Raw genomic sequence first — 13,566 nt, forward strand, 5'->3', positions numbered from 1 at the left:
GGTGCTAGAAACGCTGGGGGCCTGAGTGCTGACCCTCGAATTCCTTTATCATCTAATTCCAAGGTGGACATTCTTCATACACAAATACCAAACCACAGCTCATATCCCCCTGGCAGTGGGCACAGCCTTAGGTGCTAAAAGGTGAATCTGCAGTGACCTGGTAGCATTTGTCAGTTCTCATGGTGTAAATGCCCTCATTATGGATGATTTCAAACTAGCGATGTGATGTCAACTATCAGCTGGCTTCAACATTTTTGAAAATTGTATGATCATCTTTGAGAACCAGTACAGACCAGTTCTAGCACGCCACTGCCTGGGGCTAAGTGATGAAATGGAAGCTGCACCAGGCTGAAAGGCAGGAGTTCTGGAACTGGATTCGTTACATCATCCTTGTGAATTTACATTCCCTACCCTGAGCCTCAACGTCCCCAGCTGTCAAATGGTGAAAGTAGTCCTTGCCCTTTCTGCTTTGAAGGCATTAGGACGTCAAGAGCCAATGGCCAGGGTAGTATATGAAAAATGTGAATGCCCTCAACATCTCCCTGTATCCTTTCTTAAACCTGCTCACATTTGCTGGTGGCAAATTGTGTCATTCCTTGCCAGCCAAGCAGTAGGGACATTTGCTGAGTGCCCTAATATTTAAAACATGTATATTCTGGGAAGCAACCACAAGCTGCCTGGCCATGAAGGGCTGAGAACCCACTGGAAGTTTGGAAGAGTTGTTTCTGATGATAGTGGATGTCTTTGGGTGGGGGGCGGGACTCAAGCGTTCAGCTTCATTGACCTCCCCCCATGTCACCTAAAACAGGGCACAGTGCACCTTACACCCTCACTTTTCAGAACTGACCCACTGATTCACTTGGCTTTTGCCCAGAAAGTGATGTTGACATCCCAACAAATTATTACCTCCTCATCAGAAGAACTGGGGTTTTAAGATAGCAAAGCCTCCTGGGTCATTGGAGGGCTCCTCTGACCCATGGGCCAAACGCTGCCAACACCTACCATTGGCAGGCTTCTCACTTTGCGGTACCTCACCATTTGGTCCCCAGGTGAGGGCCGATGCAGATGCCGCAGGTTGCCCTCTACCCTACCATCCGCCTGTCCTCCCGGGCACTCGGTGTTGGCTATGAACATTTCTTCCAGGAGTTTCCCACAGACTCCTCACACTTAGCAACATCCCCCCGAGAACTCCTCTCGCAGTGGTGCTTATCTCAGTAAATGGCCCCTCCGCTGCCCTTTCACTCAATCTGGAAACCGGGGAATCATCCTTGACTTTTCCCTCACCCTCATTTCCCACAGCCAACCAATCACCAAATCTGGTCCATTCTACTGCTCCATGTGTCAGGGCTGTCTCTTCCTTGCCCGGCCCAGTGCCACCACTTCTCCGGCCTACAGTAAACTCCTGGCTGGCCTACTACCTGTGGTCTCTGTCCCTCTGATCCATCTTCCACATTTCGTGACATGACCTTTCTAAATTGCACATACAATCATCTTACTCTCTGGTCTGAAACCCTTCTGGTGCTCCCTACTGCTATCACTCTTCCTGAGCACTTTCATCCCGTCCCATGATTTTAGTTAACTTTCCTCTGCTCACTGGTGACCCTCAGGTCTTTACCTCCACCTCTAAGCTTCAGAGTCTATAAAAGCAATTGCCACCTAGACATCTTCCCTGGAGGCTCTCCAGATTCTTCAAACCAACTTGTCCCAAACAGAACTCATCATCTCTCCTTGCTTTCCTCAGATCTGCCTCTTCCCCAGTGCTCTCCATCTCAGCATGTGGTACCATCACACCACCAGCCATCCAGTGGGTCAACTCAGAAAGCTGAGTCATTGTTGACTCCTCTCCCTTCCTCGTCTGGTCCTTTCCATTCTATACTTAGAAATGTCCAGAATACACCCACTGCTACTACCCTGGTCTGAACATCATCATTTTTGCCTGGATTATTCCAACCCTCCCTCCACACTCTATCCTCTTTGTAGCGGTTCATGTGCTGTTAAAACATAGATCTCATGATACTTTTGTTTTTAAAAAAATGTTTGAGAGTATTCTATTACCTATGTGATAAAATAATTTGCATACATTATCTTCGTTCTTTATAACAACCCAAGAAAGTAGCTATTATCCCAGGAAATGGATTCTCAGGGAGGAAACAATAAAGTAAGTGCAGAACGAACTCAGGATTTGAATCCAGCTCTGCTTGGCTCTAAAGCCCTGCTCCTTTCCCCTTACCACGTGGGGTGGAGGACAGTGGGCAAGTGAAGTTTGCAAAAGTAATGCAAGCTCTTCTCTACACCGCACTCAATCCGCCTCATTCCCCGGGGGGTCTTGACATGCAGTAAACAAAGAGAACTAGGCCTTAGATGCAGGCTCCCTAAGGGCACGTCCAGCTTGAAGAGTCACAAACTCTGAGACTCTAGAGGCCACTCATCTGCCTATATATTTGTCTTCTTAGAAGCCTGTTTTCAACTTTCTTAATGCTGAGGCTTCGATTCATAATGAAATGTGAGTGCAGTCCAGAAGGTGCATAGTCAAGGAGGTAACTTCTCTTGTCCTCAGCTTCTTGTTAGTGAAACGGGACGATGGTTTCCTGCTTCATTCCCTCCCTGTGTTGTTGGTACAGTATAGGGAAAAGTGGACATGAACATGCTTTCCGAACTGAGAAGTGCTTTCTGAGTATGTGGGTTTATTAGGCGGAACCTTCTTGTTTTCCTGTTGGTGCCAAGTAGACAAGAATAATTCTCTGCAACAAGAGAACTGAACACTATGGTGTGGTGCAAGTCTCTGGCTGTGTGGTGACATTGTCCCTTGTCATCTGACTTTTGTCAGCGTAGACAGGCATTGGCTTAGTGGGCTAATTCTTTAGTGGCTTTAGGCTCTGTACCTCAAACCACCAGCTCAGAGAGGGGCCACTTCCCCAGTGGCCCCTCTTCCCGGGCAGACGCCCCTCTGGAGCCCAAGATGAGGATCAGACTGACTTGAGTTCTAATCCCAGCTCTGTCTCTTACCAGCCGTACAACCTGGACTACCTAACCACTCAGAGCCTCAGCCTTATCCATAAAATAGACTTATGATTATTTTGGCACAGGATGAATTTGGGCTTAAGATTAAATAATTAAAATTATTTCAACGTACAATGACTATGCACCTACTCAACTAGCCAGGGAGCAGGTAATGATAATCATTAGCATTGGTCGGAAGCCAGATGCTTTAAGTGTCCTCACCAGTGCTAGGAGGGAGGCACTGCTCTTGTCTCAGATCGAAAGGGACCCCAGGCTCCAGGAGGTAGGGTGATTTGTGTACAGTCACACAGCAAGCGAGGGACAGAGTGGTACCAGAACCTCCACACCACAGAGCCCGTCTCTGCTTCCATGCAGCCCCATGTGTCTGGAGGAGGCACCAGGTGGCCACGGGTCACAGACGACAGAGCTACCCTGCCAGCTTAGGGAAGAAGGGAATATGGGCAGCATCTCTATGAGAAACCCATCTGTAGCCCAATGAATCAAGCTATGTGATCTTTCTCAACACCCTTAAGGATCATGGGCAAAGAGGCAGATAGATCTCAGGTGGCTCTTGGCCACCTCCTCCTGTGGCCCCAAATTCAGGGCCCCCATCGTGACCACCATAGTCATAGCTTAAAAAAGACAGCCCACCCTTCCCCAGCCTCCTCCTGGCTGCTGCCTGACAGAGCCGATGTCCAACTCGGTGTTAATGATTAACACGCAGCGGTGGGATCGCAGAGTTGCCGAGAGTCCTGTGTCCAAGAATGAACTGCATTGCTAAATCAGCGAAGACAGTTGCCAAGGTAACCCCCATGTAATCTATTTAACCGGCTCCCCAAACACCAATCAAGGTCAGATAACGCACTCGAGCACCATATGAACACACTCAGACGGCATCAAGCTTTGTAGCAAGACAGCAGGGAAGGAAGAAACCTCATTAGAAAGAAGGAAAAAAGCACCCTAAATTTCATTTTGAAAAGTGTTAATTGGGAATGCAGCAGGCTCTGGTGGGGGCCAAGTCCACCACTTGGGGCATGTCCTGGCCACAGAGGAAGTCACTTGGGGCCATTTGTTAAGAGCTGCCACAGTCTTCCCACTTAGGATCAAAACAAAAGGCATGGCTAGACTAAATTATTCATTTCATTGAGTGTTTTATTAATACAAAGGCTTGTATTTACATTTGAACCTAATGGGGTGGGTTTGACTCCTTTCAGGGGTCCCCTTATCTGCCTAGCCCATTGAACCACTAGCCCATTCGGCAACACTTCTCAAAGGTTCTTTTAAATTTCTTTAAAGACTCTGAGGGGCCATTGAACTTGCATTTCCTCTTCCCTCACCCCATCAGCCTCCCCGGAGAGTGGCCTGGGGGGGAAAACCCCACTTTGTGGACTTCTTATGTTATGCCATTTCATTTCTTCTAGTTCCTACAAAAAAGGTCCTGGAAATGAGGTGAGGGGGGATAAGGTGAGGCATGCAGTGGGGGGTAGGCTCCCCTGTCACCAGGGGAGGTTCCCAACAGCAGGCCACAGTCCTGTCATCTATCCTGTCCTCCACTGGCACTGAGCCAGAAAAAAATAAAAGTGGCTAGCCTCAAAAAATAAGACCGAATCAAATCCCCAGGGCTTCTAACCCACCTTTGGGCTGACTGGAGCCCTCTTCAGAGTTTCCCGCCTGTTACGGCACTGGGGTGGCTGCCACATTCACTCATCTTCCAGTCTACCTCTCAGTCTTCACCCAACCCATCATGGTGGCCTTGTCTCCCACAATCCCATCATGGTACAGGGCCCACAGTCGGATCTCTGGAAATGTTACTGAGTTCAATGGGCCACCTCCTTATGGAGCATATCCTGAGACCTGCCTCCCTGCTCTCTGGCCCTCAGTGAATCTATCCCCTTCCAGCCTATCCCTGCAGGAGCCCGAGCCACCTGAATCACAAGCCAGGGGAGCAGTTGATGGGCATGACCATCAAACATTTTCTCTGGAGAAGCATTTTGCTTTTTTAACCCAAAGGTCCAGCTTAGCCCAGATTTGTCAAATTTGTATCCCGAACCCTCTTTTTCAAACATGATTAATTTGAGGAGCTCCATATGGGGGTTCTGAGGATTAAGAGAGCTCTCAATACTGATGGTTTCATCAGAAAATTAGCAACTTTTGTCTGGAGTTGAGCCCATCAAGTAGGACGTTTGTGCCACTCAAGGTCCATGACAGAAAGTCTTCCTAGATGAATTAAATACCTTAAGATGGAAAAATTATGCTTTATGAAAACATGGGCTATAACTCTGGGACCTTTGAGCCACAACTCTCCCATCCATCTTGAATATGGGAAAGGGGGCCAAAGGACGCAGGACGGACCGACCGAGGGCATACTTTTTTGGTTTAGGAATTGTCAGCAGATGCTTCAGAAAACCTGTCAGCTGTGGATGTGGATGCGGGTCCCAGGATGTTGCGCTGAAGAAGGACAGGTATATAAGAAAGGAGGGGAGGTTTGCTGACTCCACAAATATGTGTACATTCAAGGTTCTGGGCAAATAGTTTTAGAGGAGGCTGTCTTTCAACAAAGGGGGATAGAATCAGATATTTCAGATTTGGCCAATGGGCTGCTTTCAAAGTCCATTGCTAGTTGCGTAATGGTTGCAATGTATTTAACATGCACTGACCTGGGAACTGTTGTTTCATTCCTTTAGCTTCAGCATCAGCCTGGCAGATTGCTAAGCACTAAAGACTTTTGTAAAGACAGGTGCAGATGGAAGCCTTCCTATCTTCCCAAATTGTTCTCGAAGTGACAGGCAGGCTACTTTCCTAGAAGCTTCGAGATCAAGAGTTGAAAAGGTGGGTTTTGGTGGAATCACTCACAGCAGCTCTCTTTCAGTAAAGTTCCCAAAGGAAGGCTCACGTCAGTCACTGCTTCCTGGCTGGGGGGAGACATGACAGGGCCCTTACCTCTGAGCTCAGTGTCCTTCTCTTCCAAGGACTTTTCTGTTTTCCTTCTTCCTCGTCCAGGGCCAAGCTTTGCAAGGCAACAGAGAAGCAGGGGAAGGAGAGGCGAGCCCCGGAGTAGGCTGACACACGATTTACTATTCTTTCCCTCGCCTATTCCTGCCCCTCTCTCCTCCCACCATTAGACTTATATCAAAGAGCCCCATTTGGGAAACAGCAACCCAAATGTCCATGCATGGATGAATGGATAAACAAAAGGTGGTCTTATCCATAGAAGAGAATATTATTCGGCCTTCAAAAGGGAGGAAATTCTGCAGTATGCTCCAACATGGATGAATCTTAAAGACATTATGCCAAGCGAAATAAGCCAGACACAAAAAGACAAATGCTGTATAAATCCACTTATATGAGGTACCTAAAATTGTCTAATTCATAGAGACAGAAAGTACAATGGTGGTTGCCAGGGGCTGGGAAGAGGAGCAAATGGGGAACCGTTGTTCAATGGGGACAAGGTTTCAGTTTGGGAAGATGAAAGGATACTGGGGATGGGTGGTAGTGATGGCTGTGCAATGTGAAAGTACTTGATGCCCCTGAACTGGATGAACACTTGAAAATGGTGAGAATGGCAACGTTTATGTTATGTGAATTTTACCGCAATAAAAATTTGTAAAGAAAGAGCCTCACTTGAATCTGCTTGAAATCAAGAAGGAGGGACTGGCAAATCAAATCATACTTAGGTCAATTTCCCATCACGCTCACTTCACCTGGGAATGACTTTTTTTCTGAAAACACTTCAAGCAGGGCCAGACAGCACTCTTTGATGATAGTGTAGAGGTTTCGGTGCTTCGGGGGCTGGGGGAAAATGGTGAGTGCTCACATGAGAGCTGCACAAGTGGACTCCTCATCACAGACTGGGAATCAAAACAAACGACAGAGAGGCTCGGCTGGGCCCTCAGCCCACCCTCTCCATCTGGGGGAGGGGAGGCAGGAGGGAATGAGGGCACGCCAGGGAGGGTTACTGAAGTCTGAGCCGGAGAGGCCCGAGACAGCACCTAGCCCACATCTAGCCCCGGCTCCTCTGACCAGATGGGAAAGTAGAGACCATGCCCAAGACCACAGAGTCCATGGCAGAGGCGAGGATGGAATCCCGGTCTACACCACAGGGCTGCAGACTTGCTTGGATAGAGTGCCCTTCCTTGGGCATTTGAGCTGTGCCAGGACCCACTGGAACAGAGCGTAGCTAGAAAAGAGGGCAGATGCTGGCACAAGAGGTACCACTTTGAGGCGTTCGGAACCGACTTCTCTGAAACAGAAACCCCCTCCCCTAAAGCCAGACAGACCCTATTTCCTCATTAAAAAGGCTCCAGAGGCAAGCTGGTTGGTATAGGTGAAAAAGCAGGATGAGCATCGGCTTTTATACACGAAGAAACTGAGGACTGGTGAAGGGAGGTGATTGTTCAAGGTCATAGCTAGTAAGTGAGAGAGAAGGGACTGGAATCCCCTAAATCAAGTACACAGCTTTACAGCCCCCCGACGTACCCTCCCCCCAATGCAGTCACCTGGACCATTTATTAAGTATTAATCATTCGTCAGGCAACGTGCTAAAGGCTTGACGTTTATTTACTCCTCGCGACACAATTGAGGAAGCGAGTGCTGGGATTACTGATCTTTCGCAAGACGCTGTGGTGCCTCAGAGAGGCTAAGTGAGTTGCCCAAGTCACACGAGCATAAAGTGGGACACTGGATTTCCAACCCCAGACAGTTTAGCTCCAGAACACATATTCTTAACCATGAAGTTAGGCAGCCTCTATAAAATTCTTTTAGAGACATGTTTCCGTAAACACTGAGCCTCCCCAAGAATGGACACTTAAAGTCCCGTCCTATATGTTATCCCTGCCCCAACTTGCAGCTTATCAGAGAGATCAAGGTCAAAAAGGCCTTAGAAAACAGAGGCTAAAGGGCAGATCCCAGATCTCACCAAGGTTAATACCTAACATGCATTTCTTTGATAGACAGAGAGGAGTCCCAACTGATGTTTTCCTTTGAACTTTGTTTATTGCATTTTTCAAAATTGACATATAATTTGTATACCATAAAATTCACCCTTTGAAAGTGTACAGTTTTTGATATATTCGCAAGGTTGCGTAACCATGACCACTACTTAATTCCAGAATATTTCCATCGCCCCACAAAGAAACTCTATACCCATTAGCAGCTATTTCCCATTCCCCCCTCACCCCAGCCCCTGGCAACCACTAATCTGCTTTCTGTCTCTATGGATTTGCCTATTGTTGACATTTCATATAAATGGGATCATACAATCTGTGGCCTTTTGAGACTGGCTTCTTTCACTTAATGTATTTAACGTTCATTCATCTTGTAGCAAGTATCAGTACTTCATTCTTTTCATGGCTGATTAATATTCTGTAATATGGATATATCACATTCCATTTATAAATCCATCCATTGATGGGCATTTTTGCTGCTTCCACGTTTTGCTCTTATGAAGGATGCTGCTATGAACATTTGTGTACGATCTATTGTGTAGACACAGGTTTTCAGTCCTTTTGGGTAGATACCTAGGAGTGTAATTGGTGGGTCATACGGTCACCTTGTGTTTAACTTTTGGGGGAACTGCCAGACTATTTTCCAATGTGACTATGCCATTTAAATCCCCACTAGCAATATATGAAGATCCCAATTTTGCCACATCCTCACACCATTTATTTTTCTTTTTTTAAATTACAGCCATTCTAGCGGATGTCAAGTGTTCTCTCATTGAGGTTTTGATTTGCATTTGCATTTCCCTAGTGATTAATGACATTGAGCATCTTTTCAGGTGCTCATTGGCCACGTGTATATTTTCTTTGGAAAAATGTCTATTCAGATATTTTGCCCATTTTTATTTGAGTTACTCGTCTTTTTATTGTTGAGTTCTTCAAATCTTCTGGATACAAGTCCCCTATCAAATAAATCATTTACAAATATTTTCCCCCAGTAACCTTCCTTTGGTTCACATAGTTTGGGAACATCAAAGGTGGAAGGATCCTCTGGAATCACTTGGTCTCTTTATCCCCCTGTACCTGAATGTCCCTTTCAAGGATACCGGCTGCTGTCATGACAACCGAATGGAAGCAGAGCATAGAATGATGGCAAAAGCAATTTGCTCTTAAAAAAAAAACAAAAACATTTTTTTAGTTAGAAGTAACCTCTCCCCAATCTGCTATGGAAATAGATTAAAACAAAACAGAGCAACCATCCGGAGACAGCCACCTTCAACTAACACACAACCCACCCAAATCTGCAACACTCAAAGCATCAATTCCATTCCTCACCCAGGGCATGAACCACCTCATTTATCTCCTCAGTTTAAAAAGTCTTACCCCAGAGACATTACAAATGAGATTTAAATTTAAATTAAATCTAATTCCAAACACACGTGTTCAGTCACAGCGAAGCCCCAACAAATTAACTTAGTCCATTTAAACAGAGCGTTGGCTCCAGCTGGGCAGGTGTCTACCCAGAGTTCCTTTCCATAAGTTGAGTATTAGTGAACCGCCTCACAAACACAGGCAGCTCCTGGAAGGGTGACTTGGTTGCTTGTCATGAGAATGGACAGGCCGTGACAGGGCCTGCTTGAAGATAGAAGCATCTTCATTGAAAACGAGTTGCCAAACAAGTCCCTGAGTTGAGAAACCACAGTGCAGCATTGATGATAACAAGAAGATCCCACCCGGCTGTGCCCAAAGCCCAGACTCTGGTCAATGTCAAGGGTAACTAGTACACAGTACTAGATTTTGGGAGAATTATCACATTTCTCTCAGCCTTGTGCTGAAATCTGTGAAGCACCTAGAGTACCTGGGAAATACCTGTCCATGTCAGTCACTGCTGCTTCTTGGTCCACACTTGCCTGCAGCCAGACCTCCCTGGCTAATGATAAGATTGAAAAGCCAGTGTTCACATCGGCCAGGGTCTTAGGCCTTTTGCTACCACAGACCCTGCTATGGCCTGGCTCCACCCCTGGAGTGTACACAGTATGTGTTTGTGCTTTGAAGAGTGGAAAGCCATCTCATCTCAGCCAGATGCAGAGGCACACTAAAGCTGGTGTTTTGCCAAAGATGCCCCATAGGTCCTCCATCTGGGGCCATACCTTTGTCACCGAGAGACAACACTTGCTGGTTTGATTTTGAGGTGCCATGTAAGGGCCTTGCAAATCCCACGCCATGCTGAATGGGCAGAATGGGTCGGGAATGAAAAGGGCAGAGCAAATTCAGCCCCATCCCTAAAAGGACAAGGAGAGCTTCCTCATGAGTGTCTCCTAGAGGAAAAAGCAACAAAAACACAAGAAACCTTAAAGTGAGCACTAAGCTGTTACTGAGGCTGGCTACCTTCTGAATTGAGATCAAATTCTTGCCAAGAAAGAGATCTTAGCACTGCTATTATTGATGAAGGACAGAAACGAAACACCATCATCTCAACCACTGTGGAACAGGTTTGGAAGAACCATTTTCAATTTATTTTCAAAATTTGTTTACAGTTAAAGAAAAGCACATGTCTGTTGCTACTTCTGTGGTTTGGGTCCTAGCATATGAGTATAATGACCTAACAACACTATAAACTTAACAGAAAGAGCTGAAGTCCTGGAAAGAAGCCAAGTTCTTCAAGTAAGTAGAACTAGCTGTGCCTGGGCCCATCTTGGAGAGTTTGTGTTTCCTGGTTTCTCTAGATCAATAAGGAGGCTATGGACAACTATTTCTACTCTCCTAGGAAAACAGGCTGGTTATCAGGTGTGCCTCATGGAGGGATAAGCCCCTTCAATGAGACCCCTTCTTAGATTTTTCCCAGCAGATAGAGACCACATTGAGCATCTCACTCTGCCTGGATAGTCCTTGCTCAAGCTAAATTCATTCACCTTGACCACAGAGCACGGGAAGGCCAACGCGCTATTAGAGCCCTCCTTCAAATGTGTGCAAAGCATTCGGATCCGAAGGGATTACAGTTAAACTCTCTTTCTGGTCCCACCTTGAGAAAATCAGTGGAGTCCCCCAAATTTTGATTCTCTACAATTTCCATGTTTGATTCAGTATCCCTCATCTGTCTCCTGGCCCCTGGCCCCATTTTGCACTGCCTATGGACTGAGTTCCTACCTTTTGTTCTCTCCCAGAGCCACTCCTGGGTCCCCAAGAAGAGACAAAGGCCACCTCCCAAGCCTTCTCTTGGGCTTAGAGAACAGAAATGTCTTTCCTTTTTCTGGGGTGGCTGCTCAAATTGACACCATAGCCATTCTGAGGAGAGAGTGAGCCTTCCATCCCTTCCATCCCAGGCTAAGGATGTCAACTCTCTGAGAGCCACCATGATGGGTTCAATTGTGTCCCTCTTCCCCCCAAAAAAGATTTGTGGGAGTCATAACCTCTGGTACTTCAGATGACCGCATTTGCACCTAGGGTCTTTACAGAGGTGATCAAGTTAAAGTACGGTCATTAGGGTGTGTCCTAACCCAGGGGTTCCCAACCCCCGGGGCTACAGACTGGTATAGATCAGTGGCCTGTTAGGAACTGGGCCGCACAGCAGGAGATGAGCAGTGGGCGAGCAAGCAAAGCTTCATCTGTATTTGCAGCTGCTCCGCAGTGCTAACATCATTGCTTCAGCTCTTCCTCAGATCGTCAGGCATTAGATTCTCTTAGGAGCACCGGTCCTTGGTGCCAAAACGGTTGGGGACCACTGGCCTAACTCACAATGACTGGTGTCTTTATAAGAAGAGGAGATTAGGACACAGATACACAGAGGGGAGACTATATGAAGACACAGGGAGAGACGGCCATCTACAAGCTAAGGAGAGAGGCCTGGAATAGCTCTTTCCCTCACAGCCCTCAGAAGGAACCAATCATACCGACACGTTGATCTGGGACTTTCAGCCCCCAGAACTGGGATACAATCATTTTTGTTGTTCTAAGCCTTCCAGCTTGTGGGACTTTGTTGTGGCAGCCTTAGCAAACCAATACAGCCTCCTATTTTGACAGCCAGACGATGGGTATTAAATATCCAGAGGAATTTTCTAAAATAAATGTCAAAGTGCCTCTCAAATACACATTACAGTACAACCTAATTCTCCTCCAATATCCTCTTTAAAAAGGCATCTGAAACAATTTGGTTTTGTTTTTCAAAAGAGAAATAGGGACAAATAAGACGTATGTACCCATCACGGTGCATGGCAAGCTGGACTGAAAGCCAAGGCAGGGAAGAAAGGGGAGTAAAGCCCCTGGGTTTGTGGATGGAACCTAGTTAGGCACCAAGTGGAGCGGGACTCAGCTTCTCACTGCACCCTGAAAAACTGGTGTCAAGTTTGGGGAGTCATGGTGTTTATCTGGATTTGAGTGGGCAGCCCACTCAAATGAGCCAATAGCCTCACAAGTCAAAACCATGCCCTCTCTGCACAAGGACAGTAGAAGGCCTGTCTTGATGGATCCCAGAAGGCCAGGCTTCAGAAACACAATAGCTGCTCCTCGAGTTAGCATAAGCAATAACAAGAACCAAACCTAGGTGTGACTACGATCGATAGCGCTCTTGCACCTGAATTCTGTTGCTCAGCCCTCCGTGAGCCCTGAAGGAGTTACTCTCTGTTCATTGGCCTAACGAAGCTCATACCGTATGTGACAAAATCAGAACTCAAACTCAGTCCTCTTCACGATGATCAGGCCACCAGTGCCATTTCCCTCAAAGTCGCAGAAAAATGGAGAATGCTGCTGTGAAGCCGGAAGAAAGCTAGAACAAACGAATCAAAAAAAAACCAAAAAACCCAACCCCATGTACGCTGCAACAAAGACGGCTGCGGGAGAAATGTTTGGCTTGGAAACCGAAATGTTTTGCTGAGCTACAGAAAGGAAAAGACCGAGAGTCGGGGGCTCAAATGAGCATGTTGACTACATTTCTAAAAGTGACACCATGGTTTAGGAATGGCTGAACTCTTCCTCCTCTTAGCTTCCTTTGGTAGGGAGCAGTGAGGGAGAAGCCAATTGCCTGGACAGCAAGTACCAAGGCTCGGTGCGCAGCCCTGAGCCTTCCCCAAAGCCACCCCCAGGTCTCAAGCTCCGAGGTCGCACTAAATGATGAACCGACAGGGACAGGTGGCCAATGAGTCTATGAGATGATAGCAGTCCCCTGATTCTGCCCAGTGGGGGCCTACTTGATGGCAGGAGTAGAACAATATAAATGATAAAGAGAAAGCAGAGAAGAAAGAAATCCACGGCCAGGCTTTTTTGGATTGGGCGTGCAGTGGCAGAGGAAGCTATAACATCCATCTCACCTGCAGATGGGAGGGCTGCGGCAGAGAATGGGACATTAGAGAGTAGGGGCAGTGACAGCTGCCAGCACACGAGGATCAGACATACAAAGGCAAAGCTGGCTATGTGTGTGATCATGTGTGCCTGTGTGGGCATGTGTGGGTCTGTGTATACATGCACATAGTGCATGGGTGCAAGTGCATGGGTGTGAGAGCATGTGCACATATGAGCGTGTGCATATGTGTGTGAGTGCATGCATCCCTGCACATGTGTGAGCATGCGTGTGTGTGTGCTATTACATATTCCAACAACGAAGGCTTCCTTCAGGGTCCCTGGTTCCCTTTCCAAA

The sequence above is a fragment of the Pteropus vampyrus genome, unplaced genomic scaffold (assembly GCF_000151845.1).
Source record: "Pteropus vampyrus isolate Shadow unplaced genomic scaffold, Pvam_2.0 Scaffold529, whole genome shotgun sequence".
Classification (NCBI taxonomy): Eukaryota; Metazoa; Chordata; class Mammalia; order Chiroptera; family Pteropodidae; genus Pteropus; species Pteropus vampyrus.